Genomic DNA, 27839 nt, shown 5'->3' on the forward strand with positions numbered 1-27839 from the left:
GCAAACAAACAAAAAATAATTTCAGTGAGTTTATCTAAGTGGGTATCTTCTATGATTTCTTTTTTTAAAAAAAATCTACTTTTTTAACACTTTTATTTTTAAATTTTGAGATCCAAATTCTCTTCCTCCTCACCTTTCTCCCATCCACTGAGATGGCAAACAAAATGATATCAATTATACATATGAAATGATAAAAATACATTTATATATTAGCCATATTGCCAAAGAAAAAGTTTAAAAAAGTCAAAAAGCAAGAAAATTGCACTTCATTTTACCCTAAGAATTCATCAGTTCTTTGTCTGTGGAATGGATAGCATTGATACTCTGTATAAAAACAAAGAAATAGGCCCTACAACATATTTTTGTTGAATTGAAAAGAATTTCAGAATAACTGATATTTTTATCCCAAACATGTAACTTGAAAACATGTAACCTAAGAGTGGGATCGAGGATTACCTGTTAAGTAATTGGACAAAGAAACTTACTGTTTGCAGGGGGTCTTAGTACATGTGAGATGGGTATAGGGGAGTGTCTCATTATAGCCAAGCAAGTAGGGGATCTTTGTCCTGGAATATATCATTTTTGTCACAGTTATTTTTTTCATCTCCCTAATGCTTTCACTATATATATACTATAGGTAGAGCTCCAGGCCTGTAGTCAGGAAGACCAGAATTCAAATCTTGCCTTAGACAGTCGCTAGTTGTGTGATACTGGGTAAATCACTTAACCCTGTTTGCCTCAGTTTCCTCATTTGTAAAATGAGCTAGAGAAGGAAATGACAAACCATTTTAGTATCTTTGATAAGAAAACCTCAAATGGAGTCACAAAGAGTTGAACATGATTGAAATGACTCAATGATAAATATTACAGGCACCATAATAAATGCAAGAGAAAGGAAAAAAATAAGCCCCTGTCCTCAAGGAGATGACATTCTAATGTAAATAATTAGGTACATACAAAATGTATAGTATATATGAAGGTAATCTGAAAGGGGAGGGTATTAGCAACTGCTGGGGATGAGAAAAGTTTCTAATTGAAGGTAGGATTTGAATTGAATCTTGCAGTCAGAGAAACTAAACTAAAGCATGGGGAGACTAAACATTGCAGACATGGAAGACAGTCAGGGTCAAAGTACAGATATGGGTGATAGAGTATTCAAGGAGTATTAAATAGACTAGCATGACTAGAACATGGGGTACACAGATATGAATAAGGTATATGAAAGCTAGGAAGATAGGAAAAGGTCAAGTTATAAAGAGGTTTTAATGCCAAAGGGGGAATTTCTACATTATTTTAAAGGTGATAATGAATTCCTGAAGTTCATTGAAAAGGGAGATGACATGGTCAAATCTTTGCTTTAGAAGAATCACTTTGACCTCTGTATAGATGATAGATTAGAATATAGAGACTTAAGGCAGGAATTTAAAAACAGGTGATTACAATAGTCTAGGTGGGAAATAATGAGTAGGTTTATGGTTAAATGGGTGGAGAAGAGGGGATATTGTGAATAAGAGATGCTCACAAGAGGTGTGAAGGTAGAAATGACAAGGGTTTATTGGATAGGTGGGATCAGTTGACATCACAGACCTGTGACTAGAAGAATGGTTCCTTTGACAGTAATATGGAAGTTTGAAAGAGATTTTATATTTTGTATATGTTACTTTTGTGATGTCTAAGACATGTTCATTTCAAGATGTCTAAGATGCAATGAAAGATGCATGGTTTTAGTTCAACAGAAAATTTAGACTGCATGTAATGATTTGGTAATAGCATATGATATTATCTGAATAGAGATGTTAATTGCATCCATAGGAAATGATGAGATCACCAAGTAAGATAGTACAGTATTCCATTAAAACCACACAGCATCATAGGCATATCTTAGATTGCATCATTTCTCAAAATTGTGCCATCTCCAAAATCCAGAGCTTTCAAAATCTTCTCACCATCTTCTACTCCCACTCCATATCTCACATCAAATCTACTAGAACCTTCACTTGATTTATTGTTATTCTCTCTGCATATAGATTTTATTTTTGGTTTCACCTACTCTCAAACACAGAACTGACCCAATTTTCTATAACTGCAATTCCTTCCTATCCACCATCAAATTTTCACTATTCCCAACCATCAAATCTTCATATTTGGATCATTTCTGCCTCTTGATTTCTTTTTAACCTACTCTGATTTATTGAGTATCGTTAGAGAAACTCATGAAATTTATTTGACTTTGCCCAATGGATAAGGATTCAGCAAGAAACAAAAGAATTGTCCTCAGAAAGGAGAACAAGGAGAGAGAAATATCATGGAAATCTATAATGAACAAAGTACTCATGGCAATGTAGAGAGGGCAAAAATAATAAGGTCTGAAAACAGGCCATAATTAAGAGATCATGTAGTTTCAGTTGAACACACACCTGTGAATAAGGGGCTGTGCAAACCTTCATTGTTGTCCAGATGTTTTACAGTCATGTCTGACTCTTCATGACACCCTTATGGAATTTTCTTGATAAAGATACAGGAGTGATTTACTATTTTCTTCCCCTGTTGATTAAGGCAAATAAAACAAGTGATTTGCACAGAGTCACAACCTAGTAATGTCTGAGGTTGGATTTGAATTCAGATCTTCCTGACTGTAGAACTAGTACTCTATCCTTGGAGCCATTTAATTGCCTACCAACATACTAGAGAAATATATTCTCATTACTGTTATATTATTTCTCAGTCTGGTGGAAAGTGCTGGTGACAGTAATCAAGGCAAAAAAGACCATGGGATCAGACCTGGTAAGAGGCTATCTAGTTTAATAGATTGATGGACTAGTTTAACTCCATCAATCAACTCCATTGAGAAAACTGAGGCCCAAGGAGATTAAGGTCATGTAAATAGTGGATATTATTTGAAACCATGTTAGTGCTATCTAATTCCCAATCTCCAGAGGTACATGAATTATGGAAGTGTTCTATGCAGATTAACACTTGCCTTTAAGAACCTTCATAAATCAGGGCAGCTAGGTGGATAGAGCACTGGCCCCGAAGTCAGGAGTACCTGAGTTCAAATCCAGCCTCAGACAATAATTACCTAGCTGTGCGGTCTTGGGCAAGCCACTTAACCCCATTGCCTTGCAAAAAAAAAAAGAACCTTCATAAGTCACCAAAAACTGGATATACAAATTGACATTTGGGCATACTCCTTGCCCCTGGATCCTGCTGTGTGACTTCTTAAGCATGACATTTCTTGCCTTAGTTTCTATTTTCTCCACTTAATAGTTATTAGATGAGACAACCTGGTCCTGATTTCTTCTCTAATAATTTTATAGGCTTTAAAATATGAAGGGATCATACAGATGTTCTAAAACATTTCATTCCTCATTTTACAGATAGTCAAGGCCCAATGAAGTCTAAGGTTGTCCAAGAATCAGATTTGCTTACAGATCTCTGATACAATCACTGTCTCTCTCCTCCCTGGCCCTCCCACCCCAGCTAAACCATATTCCCCTCCTGTGTTAGGATTTTCTTGGTGTAATTTCTTGACTTGCATTCTCACATTCTCTCTTATTGACTCTGGACTCCATCCCCACCCTATTAGAACTCTTTTTGATTAGCCAGTGTTTTTTCTAAAAGAATTGAAGGAGATCTGGACCTAATCTTGATGAATCTCTTCTTCTACAGGTGCACAAGAAAGGTATTTTCTACTCCCAGTGCTGGAATGTTGATGAACTCATCAACAAAAATTCCTAGAACATGGAGGCCCTGGGGAAAGAGCTCCCTTCATCCTTTTCTCTCAATCAAAGGGAAAAGATCCTCTGGAAAATAACCTAATTGAATATTTAGCAGAGTTCCTGTCATTTAGTAGGCACTTATTTATTGATTAGTTATTTATTGATTCCTTGGAATGTCCAATTCCTCCTCATTTTATGCATATATCACTGAGGCAGAACTGGAATACAATCCTTTTTAAATTTTAAGTCTTATGTCCTATCCACTTCATTATGAGATGGAAGAATTTGGTGGAATTTATGCAATAGAAGATTTGTATAATTAATTCCCTGAGTTAAAGAGGGAGTTTTATTTGTCATTTTTCTCGGGGACTTAAATATTCATACTGACAGACTCTCTGGCAGTATGACTACAAAATTCCTCAGTTTCTTCAGTTTCAGAGATACTCATCTTTTACTTGATATTCTGTAGCTCTAATGTTTTACTAGTTACTAACCTAGAATCCCTAGACTTTCCTCCTCAACCCCTACCAATTTTTCATTGTTCTCAATGTCCAAATCCTCATGTTTGGATTACTTCCACAATCTGACTTATCCTTCTCCAGGGTTGATTGAGGAAACTATGAAAACCATTTGGCTTTGTCCATTATAAATATAGTATAACCTCAGTTGGGCACTCTACTGTTTGTTTAGCAATTCCTTATTTCATTCCCTAAACTTTTCTACTGCCACCAACCCCTCCTCATCCCCCATACCCTAATTGGAAGCATCCTTTTTCTATGAGTTGAAGGCCATCCATTATGAACACACTTAACCTCTCCCTCCAGTCCTCATATCGCTTCAGTCTTATCACCTTCTCTTCTCTTTCCCTCTCACTCACGTGAACTAAACTTTCTCCCTTTCTCCCTTAGATCCTAGTGCTATCTCTTTCAGGACCCTGACCATCCTCTGTCCTCTAGTATTGTCAATCTCTCCCTCAAATTTCTCCTTCCCATTAGTCTAGAAACAAGCTGAAGTGTGCCCAATGTGGAAAACATTTTTCCTCTGATCCTTCTATTCCCATTTATTTATGATAATGTCTATCTCCTCTTCACTGCTAAATGCTTTTTAGGGGCAATAAAATTCCTTATGCTTTTCCTCAACTTTCCTAGAGAAATCTTTTTCTCTTAGGTCACTAGTGATGTTATATTTGACAAATTTAATGACCTTGGCTCATTCCTCATCCTTATCACCTTCTCTGCAGCATTTGACATTGCTAAACAATTATATCTACAATTCTTGCTGATTATTTGTGGATTATAAATTTGCCAATTTTCCCCACATACTAAAATTTATTTATAATCCCAAAATCAATATTCATAGTGCTTTTGTGGTTGATCATAGATATGTATAGGGCAGCAGAGTTATCCAATATACACATTCCCAGATGAGGTTGAATCTTCTGCCTTCTTGTTTCAGCTCTCATATTGTAGTCCATTTGTAAAAGCTTATTTATGCCATTTTTTCACATTTTGTGGTTTTTTTGGTTGATGATTTCACTCTTTAAACTGTCCCCCAATTGTAGGACTACAGTAATGTCAGTGTTCCTAAGCACAAGAAGGTTGTGTTATGTCTTAGGTAGAAAAAAAGTGTTTTTAGATAGGCTTCATTCAAACATACAATATAGAGGTGTTGGGCATGAGCTCCATGTTAATGATTCCTGAATCTATAATAACCAGGAAAAAAGAAGAGGAAATTTGCTAATATAGAGGTGAGTCCTCTCTAGAAAGTGCTAAAGTAAATGTGACCAAAGGCTTAAAGGACCCTAACCCTATATTTCCCCTAAGAGCAATGGTTCAACATTCACTAGTTTAGTGACAACCTTTGTGTTGTCTTTATAGAATATAATTAACATAATTGACAAGATGTGGCTATATCATATACTTTCACCTCCCTAAACTTCAGAAAACTCTTTCAAGTTCCTCTGCTTCTCTAAATGCCCCTTCCCTTTTTCCTTCATTCCCAAGGATCTGTACATTCTGAATCAGTTAGGCAAAACTAAAAAAAAGTAATGAAAATAGTATGCTATGATCTGTATTCACTTAGGGGTATCTTTCTAATAATATAGTTTAGAAATTTCAACTGGGATACTTTCCACCACGCATGTATTGTGTATGTGTGTATATGTGTATTCACATATATTTATGTGTGTGTACCTTATTGATACAGTTATTTGCATATTGTATTGCCCATTAGACTTTCTTCATATCCCCAGCACTTATCACACCATTTCTGACATTTGGTAGGCACTTAATAAATTCTTACTGATTGACCTAGTTTAAAGTCATTATTTGAGATGTATTCTAACTAGATAACTAGGTAGATAAAGGTATAGATAAGATCTAGATAACTTCTTTTATCATTTCTTTTAAGATGGGTGGTATTATTATTAAGGCTGACCCTCTCTCATACTGACTTATTATTACACATTACTTCTTGGGCAAGTCACTTAACCCTATTGCCATGCAAAAACTAAAAAAAAAAAAAATTCTATATTTTGGCCAAATTGTCCATCCCACTGATCTTCACATGTGACATTACACCTGTTATTTTTGCCTTTGTACTAACAGTCTCCATGCTCAGAAATCTCATCACTTCTACATTTTTCAGGGATAAGCTCAAGTGTTTTCTCTGGTCTTTTTTTTTTTGATCCTTCCAGGGAAAGATCTTTCTCCTTTCATCCTGCCAAAAATTAATTTGTAGTTACTTTTATGAGTTTTTATCTACTTCTACATTTACCTATTGTCCTCTCCTCCCAAAAGAATTTAGGCTTCTTGATGACAAGGATTATTTAATTTTGTCTTTGCCAAGTAGATACTTATTAATGTTAATGGATTGGTAACTTCAGGGAGATCCCAAGACATTTAAAATAACTGGTAGGGATAGGAGGTACAGATTTCTGATTAGAAATAATAATCTTCTATGATAACGTAGAATGAATAGTATACCCTGACTCCAGTTGGTAATTCTGAGTTCTTCCTGAGCCCAGCTTCCCCCAGATTGTCCATGTCTTCTCATAGGTATCAACTCTTTTATAACAAAATTAAAATGTCTCCTCCTTATTCCCACTTTGATATCCTCCAGTTCCCCAAGGTAGGATAAGTCCCAAGTAGAATGAGTTTTCATCCATTTAGAGAAAACTCAGCACTTCAGATGAAGTATCCCCTTGCCCCAAAGAGGAAGGTGATCTGAGAACATTTCTTCATATAGCCAGCATGCAAGGAAACAGGTTTAGGGTATCAGATAAATGCTATTGTAAGAAAAGAGATCTTTGATTGCTGGAATTATCTGTTTCAAACTGACTGACTTGTGATCACCTGCATCACTTTCCAGTATGAGTAGATAGTAGCTTAGAATTATGTCATATTAAATAATATGCCCACACAAAAATCCCAACATAAATCTTCCTATGACAAAGAGAAAGATCAAATTAGAAGATGAAGTAAATTACCACATGATGACAGGAAATAATACACTTGTGGTTAACAAGTGTTTCCCGAATAAAACTAGTGTCTTGATGGAAGTAGAGATAGGTACCTAAAACTTTTTTTCACTGCAATACATGAATCATCATTGAAGACACTTTTTTGCTACCCAATGCCCTTATTATTACTTTCAGAAACAGTATTGGTACCTGGAAAGAATTAACATTAATTTAGGGAATATAAAATGTCACTGGTCTAGGAGTAATAAGAATATTATGAGATACAATTTCTGACTGGTAAATAGTAGTCTTCAGTTTTAACAAGAAGTCACTTTCAGAGACTGCCACTCCTGAGGACATAGAAAGGAAAGAGCATAGACAGGAAAAAAGGCAAACAAGGTCAGAGTAAACTTCCTCTAAACAAGTTAACAAATAATTAAGGAGACCAGACCAACAGTATTGAGCCCCATAGACCCATACCTGCCCTCCACCCCAGGAAATATCCAGAAGCCACAGCACAGCTCACCAGAGAAGGTGATATAGTGGAAAGAACCCTGGTCTTGGGAGTTAAAAGGTTCTACCCTGCTCAATGACCAAAACTCACTGTGTGACTGAGGGTAAATTGCTTCATCTCTGAAAGACAACGTGGTACAGTAAATAAAATGCCAGATTTGGGAAGTTGGGTTGGAAAGACTAGCTAAGTGATTATGGGGAAGTCTCTGAACCTCAATCTTCTCATTTGGAAAATGGAGATGATAAAATTTATAGAGTCTACCTTACAAGGCTGTTGTATGGCTCAAATAAGTTTATATACAAATGTATGTAAAGTACTTTGCAAACACAAAGAACTATAATTGTCAGTTATTATTATTTCTTAGCCTCAGTTTCCTACTTATAAAATGAAACTATTGGTACTGATGATCTTTAAGAGTCTCTTTTAGCTCTAGGATTAATTCCATTATAGGGGTAGATTATCCACTTTTTGAATTATCTGTACAAATAACCTCTGAGGCTTTCCTGGCCTGGTAACAAGCACAGAATCAGGCAATGATGTTCAATGTTTTCACTGAAGTCAATGTGAATTACATATATGCCACAAGGATTAAATGAGATAATGTAAGTAAAACCCTTTGCATACTTAAAGGATAGCTATGATGATGATGATGATGATGATGATGATGAGCTATGATTCAGAATAGGGGTATGTGATTTTTCTTAGTTCTTAGTTGTAGTAGAAGGAGGAAGAGGAGGAAGAGATAGTATTATGGTCAGAACTGGGCTACGTCATCTCTGTGTTTCAGAATCAGGGTATGTGATCTCTTTTGGTTCAGGTAGGATTAATTTTTAGGTAGTATTAACCCAGAAATGTTTGGTGACAATAAAGGACAATCAAGTTAAATTCACTCTCATTCCATTTTTTTAAACTGATTCCAAAGACAGTTATATTCATTGAAAAAGAGGAGTTACCAAACAAAAATTTTTCCTACTATGACTAAGATGTAAGGAATGAAGGCTATATGAAGTCTGGGAGGACTTTTGTGAACTGATCCAAAGTAAAGAACCAGGAGAGCAATACATATGTGCAACAACTACAACAACACTGGAAACAATGACAACAATAAAACAATTGAAATTGCATGTTGTAGAATTATAATGCTTAAGTTTGATCCCAAAGAAGTGTTTTGAGAAGGCATCTCCTCATCATTTCTTTAGAGAGGTGAAATATCATGACTGTGAGATATGGAATAGTCAAACTTTTTCAACACTCTGTTTTCCTGATTTTTCTTTTAAAAAAGCATTTATTTTAAAGAATGACAGAGGAAAGAATATAATGGGAATGTCATTTTTTAAAACAAAACTATAAATGAAAATTTATTTTTATAAAGGAAGTGTGCAGCTTCTTTGTTAAGATTCATCTTTTTATCTGTTGCTTTTTTCCTCAATTAAGTTATCATAATGCAAAAAAATGTGATTTTGTTTTGCACAAACAAATGGACAAGTACTGTGACTTGGATCACAGACTGTCAAAGAGAGAAGACAGACATCCTTTCATTCAATCTCTATACTTTCTGTAACAAATGGGGAAAGAGAAGCATAATCTCTGTTCTCATGGTCCTTATGAACTGGTAATTCAGTACTGCCTTTATCCTTATTTTTAAATGTTTATTGGAAACATATTAAATGTTGGCAAAGTAGGGATAATTTTCAAATCCCAGGATTAGGACTGTTTATTTGCTTTGCCCAGAGCATAGGAACCCAAAGCAAACATATTGGTGCTCTAAAGAATACATTTTAGATGTACATTTTGCACGAGGCAAGAGCTCAACTAAATAGCTCAACCAAAAAAAATCAATATATAACATTATTGATGAAAGGCTAGCAGGGGCTATTTATTTGTCCATACGTATAAAAGTGCCTTTTGGTCAGATCAGCAAGAATAATACTTTCTAATCACAGTATTATCCAGAGATACAAACATATAAGAAATATAAGGCATAACATGATATCCTTGTGGTAAAGATAGAGGGATATGGACCTGGATGATCATACAACTACAATTCTGTCACATCCTACTTATGTGATGTTAGGCATGGCACTCCATGACCCTCAGGTTCTTTATAAAATAAAAGAGTAGTATTAGATGTCTTCTAAAGTCCATTACAACTCTAAATCTAAAATCCTCTAAGTCTTCTCAAAGAAGACTATGGCAACAGGGAGGTGATGTCATGACAAGCATATGAATTGGATTTGATTGAGGTGATGCTATGTTAAGTCACCAGTCTCACTTTTTCCTCCAGAGTCATCTGGGTCCAGTGGCTGGATATGAGTCATGACAACTGGAGATGGTCCTATATGCAAGGTAATCAGGGTTAAGTGACCTGTTCAAAGTCACATAGCTAGTAAGTATCTGAGGCTGAACTTGAACTCCTATCCACCTGACTCTAAGGTCTGCCCAGTCTGTAGTTTTATAAATGGTTGAAAGACTGGAAATCTGAAATGGATTAAAATCGACATTCAGGAATCTGTTCCTCAATGTGATTAATTTGTCTTTAGTGTGTTTCTATGCTCCAAATGCTAATGCTGTCATCATCCACTGCTGTTCCTGGAACACTTCTATGAATAATGACAGAAATTCTATTCTTCCTAACCTTTCAAAATTCATGAGGTTGTTACCTGGTCAATGGGGAAGTTGGAGAGAAGAAAAATTTGCTCCTCCTCTCTAAGGGTAGTTCCCTCTCAGGGAAACTTCACTGTTGGATTTGACCAGCCTTTGACTGACTTACTTCACATATAATTCAAGGGTCCATATGATGTTTTTCAGTCAGTCACAATATGTGGCACCATTTGCTTTCATTCAATGATCAAAATAGTTTATTATTCTCAAAATGATTTAGGACTTGTTTGCAACTAGTTTATACATTTGGTTGATTAGTTTTTTTCAATATTGACTCAGGGTTTTTGTGATTACATTAATTGGCCCTCCCTTACATATGCTTATTATCGCATTTGCAGACAAAATGGAACTGTTTTAATATGTTATATGGTAGGTGAATAGTTAACATGTTCAATAACAATCAATATTGGATCATATCAGATGTAATAAAACTTAATAAGGACAAGTGCAAAGTCTTTTCTTTAAAATATTAGCTTCACAGGGCAGCTAGGTGACACAGTGGATAAAGCACTGGCCATGGAGTCAGGAGGACCTAAGTTTAAATCCAGATTCAGATACTTAATATTTACCTAGTTATGTGAACTTGGGCAAACTACACTGCCTAAAATAAATAAAAGTTAAAAAACACTAGCTTCACAGATACAAAATGTATTTAAACAATAGACAACAGACAATTTAAACAAAGAGGTATTTAGATAATATGAAAACATGGTTTAGAGGACTGCAAGCAGATATTAATTAAAGTGCTAAAAGTAAAAGGGAAGGGAAGAAGGAAGGAGAGAGAGAGAGAGAGAGAGAGAGAGAGAGAAATCTAGATTTTGTTAAGAAATAATATCTTAAACAAAGAGACTTAAAGTTGCACTTTACTCTGCCCTGGTCAGATCATTTCTGAAGTATTGCACTCAGTTATGGGTAGCACATTTTGGGAAGGGTACCTGAGATTATACCATGTGAAAATTAATTATAGGAACTAAAGATGTTCCATCCGGAGAACAGGAAACTTAGGGAGGATATGATATCTCTCTTCAAATATTTGAAGCATTTTCATGTGGAAAAGGGATAAATCTTTTTCTCCTTGCCTTTGGAGTAATTACTCAGGAAGTAATTGATGGAAGTTGCATAGAAAACAATTTAGAATGGATAGAAGGAGGGGGAAAACCCTCCAACAACTTCCTAGCTCTTATCAGAGCTATTCACAGTTTGGAATGAGCTATTTTGGAAGACTAAATTCCTCTAGAAATCTTCAAATGGAGACTGAATGAACATTTATTATGTTCTGGGAGTGATTTTTTGTACCAATTTGGATTGGATTAGATGAGCTCTGAGGGTTCTTCTAGCTATGAATCAACACTTACGGTGTAGCTACTATTTGCAAAGTGCTATGAGAAGTTGGGGGTGGTACTTTTGTGATTCTATGATGCATATACAGAGAGGCAAAAACCTAGACTTTCATTTTAGACAAACTAGGCAAACTGAGAAAAGCACTGAGACAAAGAAATAAAAATTCAAAGAAAGTCAGTTGTCAAAAGACTGGAAAAAAATCAGACTCATATTAAGTCACAGAGAAGATGACTCAGAAAAAAAAAGAAGCAAATAGAAATGCTAGCATGCATATCAAATACATCCATCAGCAATGAGACAGTCTCCACTTCCTTTCTTGCTATTGATGAAAATGCCAGCCACAAGCAGCTAGCTGCTCCCTTTAGTTTCTGGTGCCACCATGTGGCCATTATACAGAATTTAAATAAAGGGTCAGTTTCACATAGATTTTGGCATCTTTTCTATTCTAATTTTAAAATATTTTAATTTTATTTATTGTGTTATTTTCTGTTATTTTCAATTATCAAATATTTACTTTTTTCTCCCTCCACTCATTGCAGAAAGAAATGCAGAACCTCTGTATCACATAAACACAACCAAGGAAAACACATTTCCATTTGGGTCACAGTATTTTTTTATTCACAGTGTATTTTTTTATTCTGTGAAGTAGTGTATCATTTTTCTTTTTTGAGGTGGGAAGAATTTTCCTTTTTCAGTGCTCTAGAAGCAGGTGATCAGACAACTTATTTCTTTCACAATTGTTCTTATAATACTGATGTTATAAAATGAATATTCCTTTTTTTATTACCTCAATAAGTTAATTAGTAGCATTAAGTGTCTATTATGTGCTAGGAATCTTGCTAGTAAATTCTCTTTGCATCTATTCATACAGATATTTCCATGGCTTTTTGAAATCATAGTACATATATGTGTGTGTGTGTGTGTGTGTGTGTGTGTGTGTGAGACAATTTGATCAATCATTTCCTAAGAAGTGGAAAACACCTTAGTTTTAGTTCTCTGTTGCTTCTGCATATAGTTCAGTAATAATTTATATAAATAATATATGTGTATGGATATATATGTAAATATGTATAGCTTAACATCTTTAATGAAATTATCTAGCAATTTTATGATTTATTCTTTGATTCTCCAAGTCTTTAGGCTCTAATTAGTCTCCATTGATTTTAATACTTTTTCATGATCATTATATAAAATTACAGTTTTAAGAGGATTTAATTTCTATGTTTTTTTTAAAAATACCATGCACAGTAAGGGATATATATATCTTACTGTTTATTTTACATATTTTGCATATATCATTACATGTTGTTACATGTTATAATAAATGTGAATATATAATATTAAAATATGATCTTTATTCCATATGGTGCATAATACCTTTGAAAAGGAATAATATACACACACACACACACACATATATATATATATATATATATATATATATAGTGCTATATCATATACACACACAATACTACTAGCATATAGGGAGTCTTTGAAAGTTATGTTAGTACCTTATATATTAAACTGGTTTATGTCTACATGCGTGTGTGTATTCTTTTTTTCTTATATCCATTCACCTGACATCAATTATTCCTCTAACTTTTTAAAAATTCCACTCAGATCCATAACTTCTTTATTGTTTATTCTTTTGCTTAGAGTTTTCTAGATCGGGGGGGGGTCCCCTTTATCATATTTGTATTATTTCTCCTTTTAATTCTTTTAACTTTCTCTGTAAGTATTAATCTGCCATACTATTTGATGCATTTTTCAAAATAACATTGATTCATTGTACCTCTTAACAAACTGTAGATTTCTTAGAGTGTGAATTGGTACAACTAGGATAGATATGGCATTTGATTAATGAGCTCAGAATTGAGTAAGAAATGGACTCCAAACTAGATTGTAATTCAAAAATTACATAGTACTTTGAGTTGATAACAAGTTGTTTCTTGGGGAAGCAGTCCATAACTTTAAAACCAGTAGTCTACTAGTGATACTCTGTGGCTGCAAATCATGAAATAAGAAGCAGCATGGAATATTAGAAAGAGCACTGACCATAGAGTCAGTCGACCTGTATTCAAAACTCACCCTTGACACTTACTTCCCATATGATCAGACATATCAAATAGTATCAATATGGGCACGTATGTTATAAGTGGTATGAGAACTTTATGAAGGTATGTGTGGCTAGAAAAGGAAGTGGATTAGTCATGTATTATGAATGAGAAATACCAGTTAGCTATCCTGAATGATGCTATTTTGTTGTTTTGATCCAAATTTGGTATTTGATTGGTGGAGGAAATCTACTGACCTGTAAAATACCTTTTCATAATACAAATGAGCCCCTATTCTGTGATTATAACCTGAGAAAGTTGCTTATCATTTTAAAAATTTGTTATGATCCTTAATTTATTTACACATTACAAAAATATTCTTGTTTAAGAGTAAGCATAATACCCTTTCCCCCACAAAACTATAAAACCTCATGAGAAATAAAGTGAAAGAAAGAGAAAAAAAAATATGTTTCAGTCTCTGTTCTGATTCCATCAGCTCGGTCTCGGGTGGATCATATTCTTTAAACTAAGATCATCAAAGAAGTTACTGCCATATTTTTCTACAGTTGCTGTTGTCAACTGTAATTCCCTCCATCCATTGTTCCCCACTACCATCTATTATATTTCTCTCTCCGTTCACTCCGTCCCTCTTCAAAAATGTGCTGTGGGACAGCTGAGTGACCAGGGAACAAAGCACCCGCCCTGGGGCTAGGAGGCCCCAAACCCACATCCCACTCCAGAAACCTGGCAACCACCAGGCCCTGTGGTCCCGGACAGGCCACCCAATCCCATCACCTTGAAAAAGGAAAAAAAGAAAATATGTTACATCTGACTATCCTCTCCTATGATCTACCCTCTCCTCTATCACCCACATCCCCCTTCCCCTCCCCCTGTCCCCCTTCTCTCCTTTTTTTTCTAGATGTCTATGCCCTATTGAGTGTGCATGCTGTTTCTGAGCCATTTGTGATGAGAGTGAAGGGTCCCTTATTCCCCCTCACCTTTTCCCCTTCCATACCATTGCAAAAATGAAATATCTTAGCCTATTCTAGCTCTCCTTTCTCTTTCTCCCAGTACATTTCCCTTTCACCCATTGACTCCATTTTTACAATATATATTACCTTCAAATTTTACAATAATTACCTTCAAATTCAGCTCCCTCCTGTGCCTTGTCTACATATACTTCTAACTGCTCTAATAAATAAAAAGGTTCATATAAGTATTATCAGTATCATCTTCCCATGCAGGAATACATGCAGTTCTTCATCATTAAGTCCCTCATAATTTACCCTTTTTATCCACCCTCTCTATGCTTCACCTGAGCCCTGTACTTGAGGATCAAACTTTCTGTTCAGCTCTGGTCGTTTTAACAGGAACATTTGAAATTCCCCTGTTTCACTGAAAGTTCATCTTTCCCTTGAAGAGGATGTTCAGTTTTGCTGGGTAGTTGATTCCCAGTTGCATTCCAAGCTCTTTTGCCTTCTGGAATATTATATTCCAACCCCTATGAGCCCTTAATGTAGTTGCTGCTAAGTCCTGGGTAATTCTGACTATAGCTCCACGAAATTTGAATTGTGTCCTTCTGGCTGCTTGTAATATTTTCTCTTTGACTTAGGAGTTCTGGAACTTGACTATAATATTCCTGGGGATTGGGTTTTTTTTTTTTTTGGATCTCTTTCCAGGGGAGATCAGTGGAGTCTCTCAATTTCTATTTTATCCATGGCTTCTAGGATATCAGGGCAATTTTCCTGTAGAAATTCTTTAAAAATGAGATCAAAAGGGGGTGGCTAAGTGGTGCAGTGGATAAAGCACTGGCCCTGGAGTCAGGAGTACCTGGGTTCAAATCCAGTCTCAGACACTTAATAATTACCTAGCTGTGTGGTCTTGGGCAAGCCGCTTAATCCCATTTGCCTTGTAAAAACCTAAAAAAAAAATGAGATCAAGGTTCTTTTCCTGATCATGACTTTCAGGGAGCCCAATAATTTTTAAATTACCTTTTCTGAATCTGTTTTTCAGATCAGATGTTTTTTCAATGAGATATTTCACATTTTCTTCTAATTTTTCATTCTTTTGGTGTTGAAGTATTGTGGCTTGAGTTCTCCCAAAGTCATCAGTTTCCTTTAGCTCCATTCTCCATCTGAAGGATTTATTTTCCTCAGAGAGCTCTCTTATCTCCTTTTCCATCTGGCCAATTCTGCTTTTTAAAGCACTCTTCTCCTCAATAACTTTTTGAAAAGTTTTATTCATTTGATCTAAGCTGGTTTTTAACATGTTATTTTCTTCAGCATTGTTTTTGGACCTCCTTAACTAAGCTGCTGACTTCATTTTCATGCTTTTCCAGCATCTCTCTCATTTCTTTTCCCAATTTTTCTTCTACCTCCCTTACTTGATTTTCAAAATCTTTTTTGAGCTCGGTCATAACCTGAGCCCAACTTCTATATTTCTTGGAGTCTTTAGATGCAGAAGCTTGTACTTTCTCATCTTCAGATTGAGTATTTTGGTTCTTAATGGGACCAAAGTAATTGTCTATGGTCAGGTTCCTTTTTTTCTGTTTACTCATTTCCTAAGCCTGTGTCTGGTTTTGGGGTGCTTCCTGAGCTTTTGAGTATTATTGGGACCCCCACCAGGACCTCAGTGTGTGAAGCTTTGACTGTTCTCAGTCTGTTGAATGACCACAAGCATACTCCTCTGCCCTGGGGCTGTGGGGGGGATCCCAGCTCTATGGGGAGCCCATACTGTGGCCAGAGTCTGAATATGGTTAAATCTCCAGAGTTCTATCCCAGGGACAGAGGACAGACCTTAGCAGTCTCCCTCCACTACCTTACCTTCTATGGGCTGAGTACTCAAGGCACAGCTGACAGACAACTCAGTGGGCTTGCTTCCATTTCATGGGATCTGGGCTGCACTGAGGGCTGTGGGGGGCCATGCTAGCCTGGGCTTTGTATTGGCTCTGGCACAGGTCTCCCTGTTTATCTTCCAAGTTGTTCTTGGTGCTCTCTGGAGTTCAGGTCAGGAAACTGCTTCTGTTGCCAGGAGCTGGGGCTCCCAGGCACCCTGGGGCTGTTCCTGGAAGGCTGAAGCTCCTTCACTCCCATGTACTGCCAGCCCTCCATTCCCATGGAGCAGAGCCTTCCCACTATGTTCTAGGGTACCTTGGGCTGGATAATTGCCTCATTGGATCTTTCTGTGGGTTCTGTCTCTCAAAAATTTAGACTCATAATTTTAAGGTTTTTGAAATATTTTGGAGAGAATGCCTAAGAAAGGTTGTTCTCCTGCTGCCATCTTGGCTCCACCCAGTTGCTTATCATGTCTACCTTCAAAACATTGCATATTTACACACACACACACACACACACACACACACACACACACACACACACACACACATATATATATATACATATATATATATATAAACCCCCTTCTCTCTCTAACAATGTTTTTGCTAAGACCCTCTTATCTCATGTTGGAACTATTGTAATAGTCCACTGATTGGTCTCTTTGCCTCAAATCTCTCCCTACTACAAATCATTCTCCATGTAACTATCAAAATGACCTTTTTTTTGCAAATTTTATTTCTAAAGGGTAAAAACACCACTTGTACAAAAAATATTCATAGCAGCCCTGTTTATGGTGGCAAAGAACTGGAAATCAAGTGATTGTCCATCAATTGGGGCAATGCTGAACATTCTGTGTTATATGTATGTTATGGAACACTATAGTTGTATTAGAAACCAAGAGGGATGGGAATTAAGAGAAGCCTGGAAAGACTTGCATGAACTGATACTGAGTGAAATGAGCAGAACCAGAAGAACATTTTACACCCTAACAGCAATTTGGGGGTAATGATCAATCTTAATAGACTTGCTCATTTCATCAATGCAATAATCAGGGACAATTTTAGAGTACCTGTGGTGGAGAATACCATCTGTATCCAGAGAAAGAACTGTGGAGCTTAAACAAAGACCAAAGTCTATTGCCTTTAATTTATTTTTAAAAATAGTCTTATGTAAAACATAATTTTGCTCTCTCTAATATTTTATTTTCTCCTCAAGGATATGATTTCTCTCTCAACACATTCAATTTCAATACATGTATAGCATGGAAATAATGTGAAGATTATCAGACTGCCTTCTGTGGGGGTATGGGGGTAGGGAAGCGAGGGTGGGGGAAAAATTGTAAAATTCAAAACTTTACAAAAAATGATAGGTAGAAACTACTATTGTATATAATTGAAAACAAATAAAATATCAATAAAAATTATTTCTTCCAATTATATGTAAATATAATCTTTAACATTCATTTTTACATGAATTTGAGTTCCACATTTTTTCCCTCCCTCACCTCTTCCTAAAATGGTAAGTGTGGCACAGTGGATAGAGCACTGGTCTTGGAGTCAGGAGGATGGGAGTTTGAATCAGCCTCAGACATATGACACTTACTAGCTGTGTGACTTTGGGCAAGTCAGTTAACCCTGATTGACTCTCCCCAGGGCATCTCAAGTCATCCTGATTCATATCTGACCACTTGGACCCAGATGACTCTGGAAGAGAATGTTAGGTTGGTGTCTTTCCATACACCCTCCCCTCCCCCACTCAAGTCCTATTCATGTGCTTGTCATGGCATCACCTCCCTGATGTCATGTTCTCTTCAAGGACAAAGAACAAACATCATCATCATCATCATCAAGCACTTTGATATGTTATATTATGTGCGATCATGTAAAACATATTTCAGGGGCGTAGGTGGCGTAGTGGATAAAGCACCGGCCCTGGAGTCAGGAGTACCTGAGTTCAAATCTAGTCTCAGACACTTAATAATTATCTAGCTGTGTGGCCTTGGGCAAGCCACTTAATCCCATTTGCCTTGCAAAAACCTAAAAAAAAATTTCAATTTTAGTAATGTTGTGAAAGAAGAAACAGAAAAAAAACAAAAAAAAGTGAATATTGTATGCTTCAATATGCATTCAGAGTCCATTACTTCTTTCTCTGGACATGGATAGCATTTTCCATCATGAGTCCTTTGCTTGATTATTGTATTTCTAGGAAGAACTAAGAGTCATTCACAGCTGATCCTGTTAATGTACAATGTTCTACTGGTTCTGCTCATTTTACTTTGCATCAGTTCTTGCAAGTCTTTTCAGGTTTTTCTGAAATGTCTGCTCATTATTTTCTATAGCATTCAAATTGATCTTTTTAAGGTGCAGTTCTACAACATTCCTCTACTCAATAACTCCAGTGGCTCCCTGTCACTTTCAGGATCAATTATAAAGTTCTCTTTGACTTTCAAAGTCGTTTATAACCTTTTCTTTTTAACCTTTCCATTGCTTCATACCTTACTTTCCTCCAAATACTCTTTGACCTAGTGACAACATGACTCTCCAGCTCAACTTCAAGTATTTTCACAGATTATCCACCATGTCTGGAATGCTCTCCTTCATGTCAGCCTTCTAGCATTCCTGGCTTCCTTCAAGTCTCTGATAATGCTTTAAATTCTGTAAGAAACCTTTTCCAATGCTCATTTTAGTGCCTTCCCTTTGAACCATTCCCAATTTAACCTGTACATATATTTATATATAAACTTGTTGTTTATTTATTGTCTCCCTTATTAGATTATGAGTTCCTTGAGATCAGGAACTGGTTCTTGCCATTGCTTAGCATAATCCCTGTAATATAGTAGGCATTTAATAAATGCTAGTTGATTGACTTAGGGTAATTGATTGACTTAATGATTGCTATTACAATTTCTCTGAGGAATAATCCAGTATAAAATAAGTAGAGAAGAACCCTGGGTTGGAATATAGTGGAGAAAGCAGATCTAATTCTCTTCTTGCCTGAAGGATTTAAAAAAAAATAGATTAAAAGAACTTTATTCTAGAGAACACAATCAAATAATTCACATATATCTTCAACTAGAGTGCCATTTTGTCAAATGTTCAGCCGTCACTTAAGAGAACTGTCAATGATAACTTTTGAATAGTTATTTAGAATCATTCAAGTAAAACTAAGAGATAGAAAGATATAAGAATCGCAAAAAACAAGGGCACAAACATTTACAAGCTCTAACAGCTTCCTTGAAGCTAAAGTATCTAAGCAAATTATTAATAGGCTTCACTGCTCAGGGATTTTGGGGTTCTAGAAACAAATATGCAACTATGGACAATACAATAAGAAATAATCTGTGTAGACTTTTAAATGTTTTATTTCAAATCACAGTGAAAACTAAAAGTCCACAAAGAAACAAAAAAAAAACTAAAAAAGTTATAGTGAATTGGATCCACCATACCTTGGCACAAATGACCCTTTATTTAACCCAGCAACCATATCAGATAAAGAATCAATGAATGTAAGTAATACTTCCCTTCAGGGAGAGGAAATATGTTCCATTGATCATATGTTTTATTCCTTGATTCAGTCAAGGAAATAGTAATCGAAGTGCTTAAAAATTATGAACAAAGGATCATTAAAGAGTTGGTTTGTTGAATATCTCTCTGAAGTCATAAATGGTGCAAATGTGCAAGTCAGAAAGGAGCTAGTATTTAACTGAGGAAGTGTATGATCCATAAACAACTCTTCAGAGTCTCCATTTTCAGAGGGCAGTCTGTGATTTGGCTCAGAAGAGTAGGAAGTCTTGCTCAGGTAACATCACTCCTGAAAAAAATGAGGAATAGGAGGAAAATGAAAAAGAAAAATAGATAATAATTCAGTTTGAGGATCTTCTGAATTTTTTTCTATTTGAAAAAGAAAAGTATATGGTGGAAAGAGTAGATATTCAGGGCTTAAAGGACCCATATTCAAATCCAGCCTCTGACTCTATATAACCTTGGGCAAATCACTCATAACAGTTTTTTCAACTGTAAAATAATCTAGACTAGACTAGATGCCTTCTGAGATTCTTTTCAATTCTAGATTTCTGATTTTATGATCCAAAATGAACATTTTCATAACCAATCTATTCCATTTCTTCTTTTTCTTTATTTCTTCTTGGAATCATTTTACTAAATATATATATTTAGTAAAATGATTCCTATATATATATATATTGGTTATATAAGCACAAAATTTCTTGACTAAAGAAATAAACTTTCAAAAAATTATAAAATTAAAATATATATCATTTTCCTAGATCAACAAACTTTGAGTGATTTCTTTAAAAATTGGGCAAATGTTTCTTTAGTGAAATCACAACCTGAAGAAGTGTCTACCAAGTCATTTTTTTTGTATTCAGGAATTAAAGGTGAACAGGTGCTGACAATTTAATAAATTGCACTTTTCAGATATGCAAGGTACTTAGTGAGGACCACAACAAATTACACAAAGGGAAAGAACATAAAAAATAAGACCTTTGGAATAGATTGTTACAAAATTCTAATGATCCAAAATTGGCCAAAGAAGAAATAGAAGAAGGCATCTCATTCCTGCTGCTTTGTAGAGATGGAGATGAATTTGTAGGGAACACTAAATTTAGCTGAGTTTTTTAAGTATGTTTTTTGTTTTGCTGAACCCATTGCCCAGTTTTTTAATCTTATGGAATAGTTCTCTAGGATGGAGAGAAATGAGGGATATTTTGCACAATGCAAGTGCTAAATGTATCAATTAAAATTTATTCAAAAAATAAAATGGAAATGTATTTTTTCAAAAAAGTTTGACTAATTTTTTTATGAAAAAAATGAACAAAAAATTTATCAGTGAGAACACAACTTTGAAGAAGTACATTCTTTAAGAGGCTTTCTTGGGGTGGCTAGGTGGCACAGTGAATAGAGCACTGGCCTTAGAGTTAGGAGTACCTGGGTTCAAATCCAACCTCAGACACTTAATAATTACCTAGGCATGTGGCCTTGGGCAAGCCACTTAACCCTATTGCGTTGAAAAATCTTTAAAAAAAAAGAAAAAGAAAAAAAGAGGCTTTCTTGCAAAATTGAATAAATATGGGCAGTTATAGGATGAGTTATAGGATGAGTTATTAACCATCTCCTATGTACCAGGTATTGTACCAAGTGCTTTTTTCAAATATCTCATTTTATCCTCACAACAAGACTGAGAGATAGGTGTTGGCAATATACCAAATTTACAGCTGAATAATCTAAGGCAGATAGAGAGTAAGACTTTCCTAGAGGGGCGGCTAGGTGGTGCAACGAATAGAGCACCAGCCCTGGAGTCAGGAATACCTGAGTTCAAATTCGGGTTCAGGTACTTAATAATTACTTAGCTGTGTGGCCTTGGGCAAGCCACTTAACCCCATTTGCCTTGCAAAAAAAAAAAGACTTTCCTAGAGTTATAACACTAGCAAATGATTGGATTTGAACTCTGATCTTCCTGGTTTCAGGCCCAGAATTCTGTCCATGGTGTCATCTGTGGATTCTATGTTGTAGACAATATAACAAAATGCATTTATAAGAACATACTTGTTACTCACTGTAGCAAATATATTTTAATTCTGCTTTTCATATGCAGATTTTTTCCTCTTTTTAAAAAATAGATTTTTTAAAAGAATTAATAATTAATTTCATGAATACAAATTAATAATCAAACCTGGAAAGAGATATATGAACTCATGCAAAGTAAAGTGAGCAGAACTGGGAGGCCATTGTACATAGTAACATCAATACTGTATAATGACCAACTGTGAATAACTTAGCTATTCTCAGTAATTTAAGGATCTATTCTAAAGGACTTATGATGGAAAATTCCAACCAACTCCAGAAAAAGAACTGATGGAATCTGAGATTGAAGCATACTTTTTAAAAATTAATTTGCTTATTTTCCTTGTTTGTTTTTATTGTTGTTGTTTGTTGGGGGGGGTCTTGTCTGTATTTTATTTTGCACTATGACTAATGCAGAAATATATTTTTGCATGATTGTATATCATATCATAATCACATTGCTTGCCTTTCTCAAGAAGGGGGACAGAGAGGGAGGGAGATAATTTAGAACTCAAAACTGAAAAAAAATTAAAATTGTTTTGACATGAAATTGAAAAAAATATAAAAACTTTCACATTAAAAAAGAAAAATCTACCTTCTCCCACCTCTACCTTTATTCAACCAAAAATTAAAAATAAGCAAAACCCTTATAACAAATATACATAGTCAAGAAAAAAATTCTGCATGATCACATCCAAAAATGTCTCAATATGTATCCTGAATTCCCAACTTCTCTCTCTCTGAAGGTATGTAGCATACTTTGTCATAAATCATCTGGAATGGCAGTTGTTCACTGAGTTAATCAGAGCTGTTTTTCAAAATTGTTAATCCTTTCAATGTGGCTATTATTTAGACCATTCTTTCCTGGTTCTGCTCATTTCACTCTGAATAAGTTCATAGAAGTTTTTCCAGGTTTCTTTGAAACTATCCCCTTCATAATTTCTTATTGTATAGTAGCACTGCATCACATTTATATGTCATAATTTGTTTAGTCATTCTTTAAATGATGGGCATTTTTAAATTTCCTGGGTTTTTTGCTACCTTAAAAAGAGCTGCTAAAATATTCTTTTAAATGTGAATCTTTTCTTCTTTCTTTAACTTCTTTGAAGTTAGTAGTGGCATTACTATGTAGGAAGAATTTAGTAACCTTAGGAGAATAGTTCCAAATTATTTTCCATGATGGTTGGACCATTTCACAGTTTCACCAGTGCTTAAATGTTTCTATTTCCTACAATCCCTATAGGATTTGACATTTTCTATTTTGTTCACTTAATCAATCTGAAAGTTGTGAGGTAACACTTCAGAATTTCTATGTGTACATTTGATGATTTTTTTTGAGAATTATTACTTGGTAATATATTTAGATCATTTAAAATCTACATAAATATTTTTCAAGGAAGTTGATTTTTAGTTTCATTTCCTTTTTTTTTGTTTGTTTTGTTTTGTTTCCCTAGGTATCAAGATCAGATTTGTATCATAGAAGAAATCTGGTAAGAACTGTCTTTTCCTATTTTTTCTGGGAAAAGTTTATGTAATATTATAATTACTTGTTATTTGAAGGATTGATAGAATTTGCTCACATATCTATCTAGTTCTATTATTTTGGTTTTGCTTTGTTTTTTAAATTCCCTTTAGGGATTTCACTTAAGGCTTGTTCAATTTTTTTTCCATGACTGGGTTATTTAATTCTTTTATTTCTTATTCTATCAAACTATAGTAGGGTTTTCTGGTTGTTGTTGTATAAATATTTACCCATTCATTTAGAGGGTTTAATTTTAATAGATCATAATAAAATTGGGCAAAATTGGTTTCCAATGATTTCATTTATTTCTTCTTCTTTGGGGTAAATTCATCTAATTTGGTTTTCCTATTACTTTTCTCATATCAAATTATCTAATGGTTTATCTATTCTATTGTGTTTTTCTCCAACTAGTTTCTAGTTTTATTGATTTTTTGTTCAAATTTATTATTGTCTTATTTTTTCTTCAAAATTTCTATTTTAAAAAAATTCTATTTTAAAGTTTAATTGGATTTTTTAATTGTTCTGTACACTTTTTTCAGTTGCATAATCAATTTGATTATTTGATTTTTTTGCTTCCAAAAGCAAATATTTTAGAAATATAATTTTCCCCCTATGGATAACTTCAGTTTCATTCCAAATATTTTGTTATATTGTCTTATTGTTATCATTATCTTTGTGAAATTATTTATCATTTCTATTATTTGTTCCTGTCCATTGGTTGTTTAGTTTCAAGTTATTTAGTCTCTCTTTTTTCAGTGACTATTTAAATGGATTGTTTTTTGCATTTTAGTTTACAAAAGATGTATTTAATATTTCTATTTTTCAGCATTTGTCTCTAAGGTTTTTATGCTTTAATATATGATCAATTTTTGTAAAGATACCATGCACAGATGAGAAATATGTTTTCCTTTTTCTATTCCTTTAATACTTGTTAGAGGAATATATCATTTTTTCTTAAAATTTTAATCAGGTCTGTAAGTTCTAATTTATTTTTGAGTGAGATTTATCTAGGTCTGAAAGGGGTCTATTGAGATCCCCACTGACATACTTTTACTGTTTATTTCTCATTTTAATTCATTTACCTTTTCCTTTATGTAGTGAAATGTTAGGTCATTTGGGGCATGTATATTTAGTATTATATTAATTCATTTTCTATGCAACCTTTTAGTAACTGTAGTTTCCTATTTATGACTTTTAATTAAATCTATTTTGAAACCTTATCTAAGATATGCTTCTTATTTCTGTCTCTTTTATTATAGTTAAAATATAATAATTTGTTTTCAGTCTCTTATTAATTATGTCTTTGTTTAAAGATTCCAATATACTATTGGATTCTGCTTATACATTCTACTTTATTTTTTTAATTTATTTTTTTATTTTTTTTAGGGTTTTTTTTGTAAGGCAAATGGGGTTAAGTGGCTTGCCCAAGTCCACACAGCTAGGTAATTATTAAGTGTCTGGGACCGGATTTGAACCCAGGTACTCCTGACTCCAAGGCCGGTGCTTTATCCACTACTCCACCTAGCTGCCCCTATTTTTTTAATTTAAAAAAAAAATTTAAGCAATGGGGTTAAGTGACTTGCCCAAGGTCACACAGCTAAGTAATTATTAGGTATCTGAGACCAGATTTGAACTCAGGTCCTCCTAACTCCAGGGCCAGTGCTCTATCCACTGCACCACCTACTGCTCTTATTCTATTGTTTTAAAGCTGAGTTCATCTCATTAACATTAACATTCACAATTATACTTGTTAAAGATTTTCCTACATACTATTCTCTTTTATCTTTATGGTTTTCTACAATCCTTTTTTATAGAGAGTAGAGAAGAAAAGATGCTGAATGAATTACCTAGCATCACGCAGCTAGTTTCTAAGATAAGATATGAACTCAGATCCTCTGACTCCAGAATCAGTGTTCTCCCTACTATATTATACTGTCTCTAAAGGTTTCTCACACAGCTCATCTAATCCAATCCCCTCACTTATAGAGGGAAAAAACTGAGGCCCAAACATGTTGCCTCATAGAATTCTTGGCACAAAGTAGGCATTAATAAATTGTTGATGATCTTTCAATTTCAAAGAGGATCAATGACATCACATCACTTGCAGTGAATTGGATTTAAGTGAGGCAGAGATGCACAAAGTCAGTAACCTTCACTCTCTCTCTTCCAGAGTCATCAAAGTTCATTGTTAGGACAAAAGTCAAGTGATGACCCAAGACACAATGGGTGATCTTGGCATCTCTGATATCTGGCTGAACATGTTAAATACATGCTAAATGATTAATTGGTTTGTGGGTAGTGAGGTCAACCAACAAATTCAAATAACTTATTTGAGGACAAATTCTTATGATGATGTATATCTTCCCCATTCTGAGTAATATAGAGTAGATGGAGCACTGGCCCTGGATTGAGGAGGCAATGTCTGTTGAGATTTTTTGTCTCTTGAGATTATTGACTGCCTGGAAGCAGCTAAGATCACTGGCAGATGAACTTGTGGAGGAGTTACAAATGAATGCCAGTTGGAAGCTCTGTCACTCATACTCCAAGTTGAAGGAGGAAATTCTATATTTAGAGGTAAGGACTCAGAGTGATGCTGGGTTTTGGTTTTGTGACCAAGAAACAAGAAACAAGCAGTGGTGGCATGAATCTGGCCCCAGAAGTGGGAAGTGGTCTCAGGTTCAATTTCCAGTTCAGTTAGAAGTCTTCAGTGGGAAGGAAGCCCTGACCAAAGCAGATCATGATGTTCTGCCGCTTTAAACCTACAGAACTTTGCAGTTGACTAGACTATGAATCAGAGCACTTTAGATTTTCTCATCTGCATAATGAATGGTATGGACCCATTGGCTTTCAAAGTCCCTTCTAACTATAAATATCTGATCTTTTGAATAGACTATAATTCTCCCCCCCCAAAATCCTCTTGATAAATTGTTTAGAAAACCCCCAGGACTACTTGCTAATCATAGGACAAAAGCTCTCATTCTGAAAGACAAAATTAAATGATTTTCTACTTTGTAGTTAACTTTATCCCTTCTGCTGAAGAAGTAAGTTAGTGTATCTACATATAGAAGCAGATGATATCTGGAGTACAGTGACAAATCTGTTTGAAAACAGTTTGGGATAAGATAATGTAATCATATATTTGTGGAAGGAATCTGACATATCTAATCCCCTCATTTTACTATTTTTTGGAAATTCTAGATTTACATCCAAACAAAAGAACCATAAGAATTTCTATATGCAAAGTAGAATAGAAAGAAAAAAATCTCTTATGGTAGCTATTACTTACAGCAATACATTTGTTTTATAGGTGAAGAAACTGAGGCGTATAGAAATTAAGTGACCAGATGGGGATAAGTCTACTATGATAAAAAAAAAATAGTCATTTTAAACCTAGATAAACTTAGACAACTTAGATAAACTTAGTCACTTTAAACTCTGACCTCCATTCCTGGATATTTACTAATGAGGTCATGCTATCTCATATATATTAAGAGTAAAAATTAGGTTAAATAAAGTTTTTTTTAAAGTTTTTTTTTAGGTTTTTGGCAAGGCAAATGGGGTTAAGTGGCTTGCCCAAGGCCACACAGCTAGGTAATTATTAAGTGTCTGAGACCGGATTTGAACCCAGGTACTCTTGACTCCAAGGCCAGTGTTTTATCCACTATGCCACCTAGCCACCCCTTTCTTAAAGTTTTTAAAAAATTCTTATTTCTGCATTAAGATCAGCACAAAATATAGATGCCAATAAACTAGAACTTTAAATTTCCCAGAACTTTTTGCTGCAATAGAGTTTCATGAAAAAGATCAAATAACAAACAAATAAATTAGTAAATCTCATTTAATTAAAACAACAATAACAAACCATCCAGAATCACAGAATTTGAGAAGTGGAAGAGACCTCAGGGGTCAAATAACCATAAAGGGCTATTACAAGACTCTCAACAGGAGATCCACCAACTTCTGTTTGATGATTTCTAAGGGGGATGAATGATTCCAACATCAGCCCATTCCACTTTTAGATATTTTTGATAATGTGAGGATTTTCCCTGATATCAAGCTTAAGTTGATCAATTTCCAATTTTCATTCTTTACTCCTGGTTCTGTCCTCTGGGACCAAACAAAATAAGAAAAAAACACTCCTCGAAATGA

General features: G+C 34.8%; 1 protein-coding gene across 2 annotated transcripts in view; it reads right to left on the reverse strand.

Annotated features, from left to right (window-relative positions):
* Window positions 1–17896: 17896 nt before the first annotated feature.
* The window catches only part of SLC25A48 (solute carrier family 25 member 48), a 90685-nt gene continuing 80742 nt past the window's right edge, over window positions 17897–27839 (reverse strand). The window contains exon 8 of one of the 2 annotated variants that reach the window (XM_074213508.1): window positions 17897–20396. The gene's annotated coding sequence lies outside the window, so the exon portion shown is untranslated. The remainder of the gene's footprint in view (window positions 20397–27839) is intronic. The other variant, XM_074213507.1, reaches the window with a different exon arrangement.

Source organism: Macrotis lagotis, chromosome 1 (genome assembly GCF_037893015.1).
Source record: "Macrotis lagotis isolate mMagLag1 chromosome 1, bilby.v1.9.chrom.fasta, whole genome shotgun sequence".
Classification (NCBI taxonomy): domain Eukaryota; kingdom Metazoa; phylum Chordata; class Mammalia; order Peramelemorphia; family Peramelidae; genus Macrotis; species Macrotis lagotis.